Source organism: Miscanthus floridulus, chromosome 5 (genome assembly GCF_019320115.1).
Source record: "Miscanthus floridulus cultivar M001 chromosome 5, ASM1932011v1, whole genome shotgun sequence".
In the NCBI taxonomy this organism is placed as follows: domain Eukaryota; kingdom Viridiplantae; phylum Streptophyta; class Magnoliopsida; order Poales; family Poaceae; genus Miscanthus; species Miscanthus floridulus.
Genome location: NC_089584.1, coordinates 49985782 through 50002203, shown reverse-complemented (window position 1 = coordinate 50002203; position 16422 = coordinate 49985782). Strand labels below are relative to the sequence as shown.

Sequence of the window (16422 nt, the reverse complement as noted above, 5' to 3'; positions counted from 1 at the left end):
TTGACGATGGCCATGGCAGTACGGCGGTGATGCGCGGTGGCACACCGGTCGACTCCGGCCATGATAGGCTAAGATGAGCTCGGCTATGGTTTCGCGGTGACCTAGCGGGTCCAGATTAGGGCTGGTAGCGGTGCCGGAGAGGAACGGTCGCGTGCATGGCGACACGACGGCGCGAGTGTGGCGATGGTGATGTCACTGTTTTGACGAGACAGCTGCCGATGGTGAGTCTCCATCTTTGAGGAAGGTGCTAAGGTTCCTAGCGACACTAAAACAAACACTAGTGGGAGGAAAGGGAAGCCAGCTAGGGCTGGCCACGATGAGCTTGAGCTCACAGCCATGGCGGATGTGCATGGTGTGAACATGTGTTCTCGCATGGTTACAGTGGTAGCGGTTAAACAGGCTATGACGTGAGCTTCTATGACCTAAAGCAATGATGAACCAAATGAGAGGAAGGTAGGGGGAGTAGTGGAGATGGCTGGCCATGGGTGAGCTTGAGCTCGGCGGTGCACCATGACCATGGCGGCGATGGTGACACGCGATGTGGCCTCACCTAGGTTACAACGGCTATAATGGTGGGTCATTGAGGTAGAGGAGATGGTGGTAGAGCTATGGGCGAGATGGATTGGTCAGAGATGCGGCATGGTGACGGCGTGCGAGCATGGCGGAGGTGCAGCGATGGTGACGCGTGGCGCGGCTCAGCTCTAGCGTGCGTGAGCAAGAGTGTGAGAATGGGAGAGAGCAGTAGCGTTGCCCTCCCCCTCTTCTCTCCCCTTAGGCCTAACCGACGGGCCCAACACCGGTGTACGGCCGCCAAATGGCATGCCTGGCCTACACGTGGTTGACCACCGAGGCTGTTTGAAATCGGCCATCAGGCCTGATTTAGTCGATTGACAACGCGACTTTGAGCTCCTAGATCTCATAATCCATGGTGTTTTAGCAAAAACATCATTACTAAGAATTGCAGAGCTACAGAAGATCTACAACTTTGCTTGAATGATCTTGGTCTAATTTGAGCTGGTTTACAAGCTACAATGCTCTAAAATAGGTCACTTGAAACTGTAAACAACTTTTTGACTTAGTAAAATTTCAAGTCCTAAAAACAGCATACTATGGCTTCTTGTGGGCCCTATTTGGCTATGTTAGACACTAAATTAGCTCATGACCCTTAAATAAAGTTTGTTACCCATGTCAAGAACTACAACTTTCATTAAGGGTGCACTACCATGCAAAGAATCTATCCTATAGTTCAACTCTAGTCAAAGTAGTATCATGAAAAATGAAGTTTTGAGTAAACTAGGACTTAGAAGCAAATTTGGCCCATGTCATGAATACAAACATTATTCCATTTTCCATCCTAGATGTGTCTAATGTGTTTTTGTGACCTCAACCATCTCTTGCATTGGTCACACATGATCACAAGCATATGCATGTATATAATCAACATCACATGTGATAAAGATAAGGTGGATGGAATGAAACTTCATATGCCCATGCTCATGAATGCTTGGATGAAGCTTGTGCTCATGAAATGCAAGTGCCAAATGCAATGCTTAAAACTAGGGTGTCACATAGGGTCCCAACGGCTAGTTTGAAATAGCCGTTGCAAATCGATCGTTGGGCACCACCACCCTCTGTCTGGTGCCTGCACATTGCTGTCCGGTGATCGCACAAAAATGTGTTCCAAGTCTTCAACAACTCTATTTGTCTTGGGGGCTATAAATATAGGTGGAGCTCAGGCTTGGCTGAGGTTGAGCACCTTGAGGATGTGTTGTCCTTGTGTGTTCTTCGTTTGAGATGCCTCTAACTCACTTGTGCTTGCAAGAAGTGTGAATCCATTGTGAGTGAGTGATTCTAGTGTGTTGCATTGTGAGATTGCATCAAGTGACACTAGATGATCAAGTTGCAAGCCGGTGGTGCTTGTTACTCTTGGAGGTTGCCACCTCCTAGACATTTTGGTGGTGGTCTCCGTTGAAGCACACAAAGAAGATTGTACGGTGCTCTAGAGAAGTGATTGTGAGGGGTATTGTTCTTGCCCGCGAGAGCCATGAAGAGTAACTCTAGCTGAGTGTGTCATTGAGCTACCCTCACTTGGTCCGTGGGGTTCTTGTGGTGCCCAACGTGTGGGCTTGGTGTGGTGCCAATTAGCCCCCGAACCACCAAGTGAATGGTCGATGAAACAGGGACCAGCTGGTGGCAACCAAGTGAACCTCGGGATAAAAATAATCGTGTCATCCTTGTCTTCCCGTTTGATTTGCATCCCCTTTACACAAGCTTGTATTTACTTTCATATACATTGTGCTTGTGTAGTTGCTCTTATAATTAGTTGACTTTGTGTAGTTTGCTAGTAACCTTCTTGCTTGTGTAGCATAGAAGTAACTCTCTTGCGTGATTAATTTGGTTTGAGTAACCTTGTTAGTCACATTACTTAGTTTGTGTAGCTAAGTGATTTGCGCTCTCTAATTTGGCCTGTGTAGCCTTGTTATTGAGCATTGCTAGTGAGCTTAGGAGCTTTGTGCTTTCACATCACTAGCATGTGTAGGAGCTCCCCGGTTGTAAAATACTAGTGCAAAGGTTTGTGTGACCTTGCTCTAGAATTGATTAGGTGAGCTCTAGCTAGTCTGACACCTTTAATGCCTAATTAGAATCTTTATAAGGTGCTTGTAAACTTAGATAGAGGGGTATAGTCTTAGCTAGATCAATAATTTTAATTTCACATTTGTTTCGGTTAGCCGACGCGATTAATTTTAGAAATGACTATTCACCCCCTCTAGTCCGCAATCTAGACCGTATAGGTGTCCTGAGTATTTAGATATAAATTTCTCTATTCTCGACAATGGCTCTCAGAGGTCACTCCACAAGCCCATGATGGTGAGGTGTGCCTCTAGCCCTACACTGCCTATCCTAGCTGAGCTCCGATCTAAACTTCTTTTTCCCTTTTATGGGCCAATCTAATACCCTCATCTCAATTTTGCCGCTTTGTTGTAAAACTTCATGTTCTAATTTCAGGTGTGGTATGAAATTTAATTAGCTTTTAGCTCTAATTTGATGCTTGATGTGATGTGGTAGTTAAGGATTTTTCTATCGATAGCTTAGTTCTCGATTAATTTGCGGACTGTTTTCCCCGCTTACCCAAAAAACATGTTACAAGGGAGCAAAATTACTTATGTTTTCTTAAGCACATAAGGTTGTTATAATTAAAACAGAAATGCTAGGATCAGGGCATCCGATCAACTGGACGCTTCACCCACCCTCTGTGCCACCGCTGCCATTGCCGCCCGTGTCACCCATCCCGCCCTCTATGCACCGCCACTCAGCTCCGCGTTGCTACGTGAGTTCCATGCCACCGGCAAGCACATCAGTGAACTCCATGCGCCACCCACTCGCCCTCTGAGCATCGCCACCTAGCTCCACGTTGTTGGCGAGCACACCGGTGACCTCCATGCGCCGATGAGCCTTCATTCGCCAAAGCAGCAAGGAGATGTTTGCTCTGAAAGAACATGTTGCAAACATATGTTTCAAGTGTTTTAGGTATTTCAGAGGTATGTCGCAAGTGTTTTATATCGATGTTATGAAAGTAGATCGGGATGTTGCAAAAGTAGATTTGGATGTTGCACATGTTGCAATGTTTATACACGTATGTTTTAAGTGTATGTTCTAAATGTTTCATCTATATGAGACGGTATGTTGCAAGTGTTTCATCTGAATATTATAAAAGTAGATCTGGATGTTTTATATACATGAATCTTGCAAGCGTATGTTTCAAGTGTTTCAGATGTTTCATCTGGATGTTGAATATGTTTGCACTGACTTTCAAGTGCTTTCTAGGTGTTTTGCAAGTGTTTCAGATGTATGTTGCAATTATTTCAGCTGTTTCGAACATATGTTGCAAGTTTTTTTATCTAGATGTTGTAAAAGTAGATATGATATTGCATATGTTGTAATTGGATCCACGTACCGTAGCCACCCGCTGCAGCTGCTAGGTGAGGCCCGGACGGCACGGGCCCACTGCTGAGGCATCGTCGAGCAGGCACAGATGGACGCACGAGAAACTGAACAGAGGTGTGGGCCCCATGTGGTGAGCATGAGAAAAACACATGGCACACGCTTCATTCCTCTTGCACGCACAACATCGTCCGGACGCTAACGCTCCAGATTAGATGTCGGGACGCTAGCGAGTCCAATAATCCAAAGTTTAGGCCCAGCAGCAAATTCTCGGATCACAACGGGACTTTAGATTTGAAAGGACAATGAATCGATAGCCCCCCATCTCAACTCGTAGGCAACTTTGGTCCCTTTTGTTCTGGGGTTGGTCTTGGCTGCTTCCGTCCTCTACCTACGGCTACACGGCATGTCAGCACCTACCGACTTGGTAGAGCTGGTCCACATGGAAGTCTAGTTCTCAGATTCCATGTTCGTACATGGTATAAATGCGACACCCGACGACCCCCACCCGACCACCAACGCCTCCTCTTGTAGTCATGTTTCCATCTAAGCCATCGCTTCAATCGTCGCGCACTTAGGTTGTTTCCGACAAGATGAGACGAGAGAGCATCGAAGTGTGCTCACCATCCAAGATGTGGCTGCGGCTGAGCGAATAGGCAGAGTTACGCTGGAGCAGCTTCAAGGCGTCGGTGAGTGCGGCCGACGGGCTACGGTGGCGCATAAGCGCCATGGATAGCATCCACAAGGAGAGCCACGGGAGCGCCCTCTAGAGGAAGCGCTGCTCCGACGCGGCGCCGCATGCGCAATCACAACCGTCAGCCCTTGAGAAGATGGTGGGTTTGGTGTTGGTGTTTTTTTTCATTTTCCTTTTGTTCTACAGTAGATTTGTTCATTTCGTTCTGTTTCATTTACTGATTTTTCTTTTCTCTGTATGTATGTATCTTGCGGGTGTAGTTGGCGAACCTGATGCAGTGGGCCGTGGGGTTATACTCAGATGACAGCAGCAGGCAATTTGAGGCGGCCAGGGAGTTCAGGAAGTTGCTGTCAGTCGGTATGTTAGCTTTTTTTCATAGTTAATTTTCCAATCCCTGCCTTTTTAATTTGCATAATAAAATAAAACTTGTCTGAATTTTCTTGAACCTTTAGAATCATAGAGAAACTTTTCGTCTAATAAATACTACTGAATTTGCATTCAAATTCGTTACTGTGTGTGGTTGTCCAAACTGCAACCAAAATATACGTTTATCTTCTCTGATCATTAACAATGGATTCATTTATCAGAGCGGGATCCCCAAATTAAGGAGGTTGTTGAATGTGGAGTTCTGCCTCGCTTCGTACAGTTGCTTTCCATGGAGGACTACCCTTAGCTCTAGGTATGTGCAGTGACTCTGCCAATTCAACAATGCTACTACTTTTGAGGCAGATTCAGTCTTAAACTGTTGCACTAGCTTTATGACTCCGTAGTAGTGCATTGCAGAATGCAGATATAGATATTGTTTGTAGTTATATTATAAACTCAAAATTGGTTGTACTGCTTCTCAAACATATAACAATGTTGCTTTACTTGCTTGATTGAAGATTGTATGGTGTTATAATCCCAATCTATCTATGATGAATCGTGAACTTGCTTGAACATTGAATGGTGGTAATCCTGATCTGTTTATGATGAAAACTTACTTTTTCTTTTCTGGTTTTGTCGTGGGTGTGACAGATTGGTATCAGAGCTGTATTGACTGTAGGACGTAAGCCTAGTTAGTAATGGTCATTTTAGTTTCTTTTGCTTCACTCATTTCATGCTTTCTATCTCACTCTTATTATTTGCTAAACTTTTATACTTCTTTTGTCTTACTCTATTATGAAAATTATTGCTTCTAATCTAACTAACTAAATCTAATTCTGTAGATGCCTCATGCCAGTAAGACTGTCGCATCAGCACCGAAGGTTACTACCCGCCTCGTGGTTTGTCCATAGAATCTGAGGAGGAGGAACCCCAGGAACAAGAATTTGATTCGCCAACACCTGTACCTATGCCTGAGCCAGTCCAGGAGGAACCCAAAGAAGTCAAGGTCATCCAACTATCCGATGATGATGAGGAGGAAGATGTCGTTGAAGAGGATGAGCCGATCCCACCCCTAGGATGGACGACAAAGGTCTGGTATAAGCCGGGGTGTGAATCCTCCATTTCGCACCACCGACTTATGGGTATTCTTTGGACTTACTATGGAGATTGGGATGCAGCTGTGGAGTACATCTGCAATGAACATATGCACCCTCTAGAAGACACCTATTGGAAGACCAGGGTGTGCATCTCCATCAAGGACGAGCAGAAAGGCATATATCAGCTGGATTCAAACTTTACGCATCATGCTCACTGTGCCACCATGGAGGATAGCATAGAAGATGCAACCGCTGAAGCTTGCATAGGCCTCCGTGGTCGTCGATTCGAGGATATGAAGGATGGCCAATATCGATTCCTCCATCACCAACACCTGGAATTGGGATGGGCAATGATGGACCCGCAGGGCACGGATCCAACAACCCAAGTCATGGTACACTTTGGCTATGAGTCCATAGCAAAGATGCGCCGATTGGAGGATCAGTTGAAGTCACAATAGAAAATCATTAAGAGACACCAATAGGTGATAGATGAGCAAAGGGTGTGCCTCAACCTGCCAAAGATGTACGAGGAGCTTCCCCATAAACCTCGTCCATAGATGTTGGAGTCCCTTTTATGTAATAAAACGATAGTAGAATGAGTCTAGTCGAGTCTATTAGTGCAGTATGAACATTGATGTGTCTAGTTAATTTGTTATTATGTTTATGTGTAAGTTAGATTTTTGTAATGGGTGCTGGAACTTTGTGGGCCTATCCGTAAGTTCTATAGTTAAGAATATTAACGATTGGGTCAATAAATAAATAGCTGGGTTTGGTATATCTTATTCTCTCGGAATCTGTTTTTCAGAGCAGTATGCACTTATCTCCATGCCAATTAAAATCTACTCAACCAAAAATTATAATTTTTTATGGGAATAACTAGCCTTAAGTATCTTTCCAATGCCTTTAGAATCACCCTCACATCTGATCTGGTTTGTGAGATATCGTTGTTTCAAGATAAAGTTTCTGTGCAGTCTGGAATCTATGAACAGTTTCGGTTGTACTCTACTTTTTAGTAACCTAACGACATAATCTGGAAATATGGTCTAAATAAAAGTTGTAGATAATTTCTTAAGCTTTCCAACCATATAAAGTAAGCCTCTTTTGGATATCTGCAACTCAAGATATGACTGTTTTACCGAGCTGTTGATGTTGAGACTCGTCTAGAAAATTTTTAGAATGTATTTTAACTTAGAAATCTCTAAAATTTGAATATTTGTGTTGGATAGCAGATGTCTGGAAGAGGAAGAGGCCGAGGTCGTGAAGGTGTTCCCCCACAACCACCACCACCACCAACAACAACAATTGAGCAACTTCTGGCAGTGCAGACACAGCTCATGCAAGCGTTGGTGTAGAATCAGCAGAACCAGCAGGTTGGTGGAGCACCGCGTGACAAGCGTGGTGAAATCTTGAAGGGTCGTCCCCTGATGTTTTCTTATATCACTGATCCACTAGAAGTAGATGATTGTCTTCGTGCAGTGGAAAAATAGCTCAACATAGCGTAGTGCGATGATCAGCATAAATGTTGTATGCTTCAGGATAGCTCCAGGGAGAAGCTCAAGACCGGTGGGAGTCATTTGAGTATGGACGTCCTGCTAATGCTCCTCCTATCACCTAATAGGAGTTTAGAGAGAATTTCCGATCCTATCATATACCTGAAGGTTTGATAGAGCTCAAGTAGGAGGAATTCAGAGCTCTAAAGCAGGGATCTATGTCTGTGGCGGAGTATCATGACAAGTTTGCTCAACTGTCACATTATGCTCCGAATAAAGTGGCTAATGATGCCGACAAGCAGCGCCGCTTTCTCAAGGGTCTGTATGATAGTCTGCAGCTCTAGCTTATGTCCAATACATATCCCAACTTTTAGACGCTGGTAAATCGTGCCATTGTTATTAACAATAAGCGCAAGGAGATGGAGGCCAAGAAGAGGAGGCTTCAAGGATAGGCTCTAGGAGCAATACTCGTCTGCGTACCAATCCTTAGCGAGGCTTCCAGCAGAGGTTCCAGGGACCACCCAATCAGTGGAATCATGGTCAGTACCCTCAGTGCAACCCAAACCAGTAGCAGAATGGTAATCAATGTCTCCAGTAGCAGAGTGGTCAGCAGACACCATGATAGAGAACACCCAACAACACTCCCATGAAGACCGGTGCACCTAGTACCCCCAACGTATGCAATCGTTGTGGAGAAGTTGGGCATTATGGTAACCATTGCCCCAGGAAGCAGAATCAGCAAACATCCTAGGGTCAGCATAGTAATCAGAAGGGAACACCATAGAAGCCAGCACCCAACACAAGAAAGGTGAACCATGTGTCTACTGAGACAACGCTTGTAGAACTAGAAGTCATGCTTGGTACGTTCGATGTCAACTCAACCCCTGCCACTATTCTTTTTTATTCTAGAGCTTCACATTCATTCATATCACAAGCATTTGTTAGAAACAATAGCATACCAATATGTGCCATGCAAAATCCCATATTAGTAAACTCACCGGGAGGAAGTATGCAAGCTTCATATCATTGTCTTCCGACTAGTCCATCCTTGAGGGGGGTAGAGTTTAAAGTGAGCCCCATTGTGTTGAGGACATCTGACATTGATGTGATTCTAGGTATGGATTGGATGATGCAACAACAAGAGTGATTTAGTGTAAGGAGAGGGTAGTTGTTGTGACCGCACCGAATGGGCAAAGAATTAGTGTGGATGTTGTAGTGCAGAAACAACCGATAGCCACAGTGAACCAGCTTGATGATAGCGTCTACAAGGAGGACCTAGTAGTGAATGAGTTTCTAGATGTGTTCCCCGATGACTTACCAAGTATGTCACCTGACCGTGACATTGAGTTTATTATTGAATTATTACCTGGAACTGCACCTATAGCTAAGCGTCCATATAGAATGGGGGTTAACAAACTAGAGGAAGTTAAGAAATAAATAAAAGAGTTATAGGAGAAAGGTTTTATTCATCCTAGTTCATCACCTTGGGGAGCATGGGTTATATTTGTTGACAAGAAGGATGGTACTCAGAGGATGTGCGTTGATTATCAGTCACTCAATGAGGTTACTATCAAGAACAAGTATACATTGCCTAGAATTGATGACTTATTTGATCAGTTGAGAGATGCTTATATTTTTTCTAAGATTGATCTTCGTTCTGGCTATCATTAGATGAAGATTCATGCAACTGACATACCCAAGATAGCTTTTACTACAAGGTATGGTTTGTATGAGTACATTGTTATGTCCTTTGGTTTGACCAATGCACCTGCCTACTTTATGTACCTAATGAATAAGGTGTTCATGGAGTTTTTGGATAAGTTTGTGGTGGTATTCATTGATGATATATTGGTACTCTCCAAAACAGAAGAAGAGCACGCTGAACATCTAAGGTTGGTCTTGCAGAAGCTCAGAGAACACAAGTTGTATGCTAAGCGAAGCAAGTGTGAATTCTAGTTGAAGGAAGTTTCTTTCCTAGGCCATGTTGTCTCTAATGGTGGAATAGCAGTAGATCCAAGTAAGGTTAGAGATGTGATGAATTAAAAACCACCAACTAATGTGGGAGAGATTCAAAGTTTCTTGGGATTGGCAGGATACAATAGAAGGTTCATAAAAGGGTTCTCTAAACTTGCTAAGCCTATGACAGCTTTGTTGGAGAAAAATGCTAAGTTTGTGTGGTTCGAGAAGTGCCAGGCTACCTTTGAAGAGTTGAAGAAGAGGTTGACTACCGCTCCAGTGTTGGTTTTACCAGATTTGAACAAGAGCTTTTTGATCTATTGTGATGCATCTCGTCAAGGTCTAGGATGTGTTCTTATGCAAGAAGGAAGAGTAGTGGCCTGTGCATCCCAACAGTTGAGAAAGCATGAGCTGAACTATCCTACTCATGATTTGGAGTTAGAAGTCATGGTTCATGCTCTGAAGATATGGAGGCACTATCTTATCGGAAATAAGAGTGATATTTATACCGATCATAAGAGTCTGGAGTATATTTTCACTCAGACGAATCTGAATATAAGACAGTGTCGATGGTTGGAGTTGATCAAAGATTATGATCTGGAGGTACATTATCATCTTGGAAAGGCGAATGTTGTTGCTGATGCTCTTAGCAGGAAGAGTTATGCCAATGAGGTGCAAGTGGCACCTATGTCAAGTGAGTTGTGTGCTGAGTTTGAGCGACTAAATTTGGGCTTTGTCACTAATGCAGTGGAGTTGGTGTTGGAGTCTAAACTGGAGCAAGAAATACATAAGGGTCGGTTACAGGATGCGAAGTTGAAAGAGATAGCAGAGAACATAATGATTGGCAAAGCACCAGGTTTCTGTATGGATGATAATGGAACTCTAGGATTTGGGAAAAGACTATGTGTGCCTGAGGATAAGGCTATATGAGAGGCAATTCTTCATGAGGCACATGAATCTGGTTACTCTATTCATCCTAGAAGTACCAAGATGTATTTGGATTTGAAGGAGAAGTATTGGTGGTACAGATTGAAGAGAGATGTTGCTGAATATGTTGCTTTATGTGATACATGTCAGAGAGTCAAAGCTGAACATCAAAGACCTGCAGGATTGCTACAACCAATGAAGATACCTAAGTGGAAGTGGGAAGAAGTTGGTATAGACTTTATAGTTGGGTTACCACGAACTCAGAGTGGTTATGATTCAATTTGGGTAATATTGGATTGATTAACTAAAGTTGCTCATTTCTTACCGGTCAAGACTACCTATACTGGTCCCCAATTAGCTGCATTATATATGGAGAGGATAGTGTGTCTATATGGAGTTCCCAAGAAAATTATGTCTGATCGAGGTACTCAATTTACATCTCATTTTTGGCAGCAAGTACACAGTTCATTAGGAATAAAGTTGAATTTTAGTACAGCATACCATCCTTAGACAGATGGGCAAACTGAGAGAATTAATCAGATATTAGAGGATATGTTGAGAGCTTATGCATTGCAGTTTGGTACAAGTTGGGACAAGAGTTTGCCTTATGCAGAGTTCTCATATAACAACAGTTATCAAAAAAGTCTCAATATGGCACCTTTCGAAGCTTTGTATGGACAAAAGTGTAGAACCCCGTTGTTTTAGAATCAAATGGGAGAAACTCAAGTGTTTGGACCAAATGTTTTAAGAGACGCAGAAGAGCATGTAAGGATGATCAGAGATAACTTGAGAGTGGTTCAGTCTCGACAAAAAAGTTATGCCGACACTAGGAGAAGAGAATTTGTTTTCGAAGTAGGGGATTATGTTTACTTGAAGGTGACACCTATGAGAAGTGTGAGAAGGTTTAATATGAAGGGAAGTTAGCACCAAGGTATATTGGACCTTTTAAGATTTTAGAGAGACGTGGAGAAGTAGCTTATCAGTTGGAATTGCCTGAGAGTTTGTTAGGTGTACATGATGTGTTCCATGTGTCTCAATTGAAGAAGTGTTTGCGTATACCCGAGGAGCAGATACTATTAGAAGAACTTACAGTTAAGGAAGATCTCACTTATGAGGAGTTTCCGGTAAGGATTTTGGAGACAGCAGAAAGAGTTACGATGAGCCGAGTTATAAAGATGTGTAAGATCTAGTGGAATCGGTACACAGAAGATGAGGCTACTTAGGGAAAGAAAGAGGATCTAAGGAAAACATACATACAGTTATTTGAGTAAGCATCATCCGAATCTCGAGGATGAGATTCATTTTAAGGGGGTAGAATTGTAACACCCTAAAATTTACAATATTTTAAAAAAGTGGAATTTGATTTATTATGCATTTTATGGGCATTTGAATTTAGGAAAATAATAATTTTACTAAAAATAAAATCAAATATAAGGTCACAATCATGTATGTGCATTCATGTTGCTGCATATTGTTTTCTTGTATTGTGTGGTTTGAAATTACATTTCAAAATGATTTGAATTTGCATTCAAAATTTGGGTCAAAATTAGGAAAAGAAAAAGAAAAGGATTTTTCCTTCCTTCTCTCTATTCCGGCCTGTTGGCCTGTCGCTGGCCAGTCTTCCCGCGTGGCCTTGTTTCCTCGCGCTGGCCCGTCTTCCTCAGCCGGCTTCCAGTGCTGGCCGCCTCATTCCCTCCTGCGCCCGCTCTGCGTGGCCCAGCAGCGCTGGCCTAGTTCGCCGAAGGCCCAGCCACGCCGTTCTCCTCTCTTCCCTCCCCACTGACGCGCTGGGCCTACCTGTCATGGCATCTCCATCCTCCTCTGTCTCATGACTGGCTCGGACATCACCGCGCCGACGCTGCCTGTGTTCGACCCTGCCACGCCTCGTGAGCTATGCCGCCCAAGTCTCCATGCCCCATAAATACCGCCCGAGCCTACGCCGCCTCCCTATCCCACCTTGCTGCAAGATTTTCATCCTCGCATAGAGTTCGCCGAGCCGCCGCTGTAGCCCTAAGTGCCGCCATGCACCATCCCGCGTGGGTCATCGTCGTCACGCCTTCTCCACCCGCGAAAAACTTTTCGGTGAGATCCCCACCCTCTCCTCTCTCTCCCGGACTTTTCCGTTCGAAAAATCAAGCACCATAGGCCCTTAACCATTGTCTCCGGTGAGCTCATCGCTTCACCGTCCATGGCGCCGCCGCGCTCGTCCTGTCCGGCCGGCCGCCGTCGCCTCTCACCCACCTGATTGAATCTCAGCCGCTCAAGTCTAATCCGACGGGCCCAGATGAAGGATACCCCTTCATTTTGGAATTTTGCAAAAGAGTCCTTATAAGTACTTGAGTCTTAACCCGTGGTCCATAGCGCCTTTTCATATTCTGTTTTCTTCTTTTGAAAGCGTATTTTGCATCGGGTAGATCTAAAATACGTTTTCAGCTATTTATAGTTTTGCCACTAGATTTGTTTTAGCCATAAAATCTCAGTTTTAACTTCGATTTGATCCGTTCAAGTTGTGTTAGGTTCATAATTAAGTAATCTACATGTTTATACTACTGTTAAGTAGGTTTTCAACTTTTAAAATTCAAGGTTAGATTTAATCTATTATTTTACTAAGGGAAATCTTGTTTAATTCATAACTTCTTCGTTTTAGCTTCGATGTTTATGATCTTCGCGTCTGTGTGTTCATAGCGAGACGTAGATTCGTTTTCCAAACTTTTCATCTTGGTTTTATGCTATTAGTGTACTGTTCAAATCTATAGTTTTTGTTTGCTATGCATGATTGCATCTGGGTGCTTGTATGTTGCTGTGATTATCGAGTATAGACGGTGAGCAGTTCATGGGTGACCAAGAGTATTACTTTAACGTGCTGGATCAGCAGGAGTACTTTGCTCAAGGTAAGTATAGCATGAGATCATTCTTGTTTCCTATTCACTTAATTCATTAAATTCATGTTGCATGTGTCACTTTGATAGGAATTCCCTAGAATTGAACTTATACCTTGTCACCTATAGGATATGCATTGAGTAGCTTTGCTAGAGCTCAATTAAACCATGATCTTATAACTTGACTAATGGTATATGCAATAAACATTAAAATATGACTTTTTAGCAACTTGGAATTAGGGGGCTGGAGTATTTAGCTACTTTCTAAATGCTTCAGATTCCTCTCCCTAAGAACTTATCCGTAAGTGATCATCCATGACTTACAGTACAGCTGTGAGGGCTACATGGCTCTGACTTTAGCTCAGTATGAGGACTTTTTCTAGCTTATTAGTGGTTACCTTTATTGGCGTAAGAATGGCTTGACGAATCTGGTATAGGACAGTCTCTATTCTTATGTGTATAGCCGTGGGGGAATTGTGCCATTTGACAGGGGGTTCCTATATCTGTTTGCTGAGTGAATCTAATGGTCCTAACTTATTAGACGAACCTTTGAAATGCTTCATAGTGACCCCTGCCTACTCACCTTGGAAGTGTTAGGGAGTAATTAACCCGGGCATATGGGTATCACGACTCACAGTGAAAGTGTACAACCTCTGCAGAGTGTAAAACTGGTATATCAGTCGTGCTCACGGTCACGAGCGGCCTTGGAACATTTACGGAATAGATGAACGCTCAGAATTATCTGTTTATGCTATTCATTATTCATGTTTACATTGATCATGTGTTTTGCATTGGAAATTGAAACAACTTGTTGCTACTCTTAAGCTAAAATTATGACAACTAAAATCTAAATGATGTTAAACTGGTGTAAGCCTTTTGAGCCTCATGAACCCTATGTTACACTTGTTGAGTACGACATGTACTTACGCTTGTTTATTTTCATTATTTGGATAAAAATCTCGGATGGATAACAGATAGCTTTGGTAATGATGATTTCCCTGAGGACTATTAGACTTGTGGTCAACCAGTTGACGTCCCTGTGATATGGAGCTTCCTTGAGAGATTTTTTCTTTATACTTCTGCTACATTTATGTGAAGACTCTGTTTTATTCGTGATATAATAAACACTTGTGATGATACTATTCATAATTTGTCGACTTATGTGTGTGACTGATCTCTGGGCGCATATAAGATTTTGCATCCTATTTTATTCTTAAAATTGGGTGTGACATCGTGGCTGCAGTTTGAGGCAGCATGGGCTCTCACAAACATTGCGTCTGGATCATCAGAGGACACCATGATGGTTGTTAATATTGGTGCCGTCCCCATCTTTGTGAAGCTTCTCACCTCACCAAATGAGGATGTTCGTGAACAGGCATGTTAGGAAACAAACTATCACTGTTTAAATTGCGCAAACATTTCATGCAATTAGTGGCACATATAGTGTGTGAAGTATAAAAGGATGATTTGTTTCAAATTTGTAGGCTGTATGGGTCCTGGGCAATGTGTCTGGTGATTCTGCAAAGTGCCGTGACATTGTGCATGCACATGGTGCGTTCTTTCCACTACTTCAGCTGTTTAATGGGAACCCTAGACTCTCGTTGTTGAGAACTGCTACCTGGTCTCTCAGCAACTTTTGCCGTGGAGAACCCAACTTTGAACATGTATGGAGGTCCTCTCTCTGATGGTGTACTAGCTACATATGTTGTTTAATGACTGATGGTTGGTTGGTTTTGTGATCAAGCAGGTGAAGCTGGCACTCCTAGTTTTGCAACAACTCATTCACTCTGAAGACGAGGCAGTCCTTAGTGATGCCTGCTGGGCAATGTTTTACTTGTCTCGTGGTACTGATGACAACGCCGGGATCGAAGCTGTGATTGAAACTGGAGCATGCCCTCGACTTGTTGAGTTCCTTAGGTAAGTTTTTCCTTTTTATATTAACTCTAGACTTTATAGTTTGAGAAATATAAATACAAATTCTGACGCACAAGCTACTAAAAAATGATTTAGCCATCCTTTACCTTCGGTGCTCGTTCCTTCTCTGCTTGTGGTTGGTAGCATTGCCGCAGGGGATGAAGTGCATACTCAGGTATTCTTTCTATCTAGCATCCAATATCAGATATTGCTTTAGTATATCTCTTATCAGTCTTTGTTGCCAAGATAACAAATCATGACAAATTTGAGCATAAAAGAAAGCATAGAGTGACATTTATCTAGATGGTAGTGCAACTTGTGCAATAATGTCCTCTCTGATTGGTAAATTATAGTTGTTTTTTCAGTTAGTATGCTACCTGGTATGTATTCTTTATTATTCTTGAAATTTTTTTCTTTTATCTGTACTTTGGCACCTTATGATTCTTTGATCAGAAAAGTCTATTAGTCTATTAGAACAGAGTAAACTGATTCATTACATACCTCTCAGTTTGATTCATCATATTTTTGGTAGTGCATTCTTCTAAAGTGTCTTGTGTTATGCCAATCTATGCACTTCTGCTGATTTTTTTCCCCTTTTTGTTTTAGATTTTTGTATTTCCCTTGATTAATATTCTTTTTTATGCACGTTCATGTTACTAATGCTTCTTTTCCCTTGCTTCAGCGTATAGTTGATCATCAAGCACTTCCATATCTTTTAAATCTTTTGATAACAAATCAAATCAAAAGCGTCAAAAAACAAGCTTGCTAGACAATCTCCAACATCACAGCTGGAAACAAGGAGCAGATTCAGGTTTGTAAACCTCAATGAACATTTCTATGTAGCAAATTGATAGGGTTGAAGCATATAAAGCTATAAATAGTGGTATACTTTGTATTGTGAAATTTCACATTTGTTGGGAAGCCACCATGTATTATTGATGGGGGGACATCTTAAATTCATTTTGTCCCTTGTTTACTGATCATATTTTACTGAAGTAACTTGTACTCATGTTCTAGGCTGTGATTGATGCGAACATAATTGCTCCTTTGGTCCATTTGGTGCGTACTGCTGAGTTTGTTGTCAGCAATGAGGCGGCTTGGGCAATTAGTAATGCCTCATGTGGTGGAACACATGATCAGATAAAGTATGCTAGCTG

At 42.6% G+C, this 16422-nt stretch overlaps 1 pseudogene; it reads left to right on the top strand.

Annotated features, from left to right (window-relative positions):
- Positions 1-16422, top strand: part of LOC136454619 (importin subunit alpha-1b-like) — a 110088-nt pseudogene that overhangs the window by 93216 nt on the left and 450 nt on the right.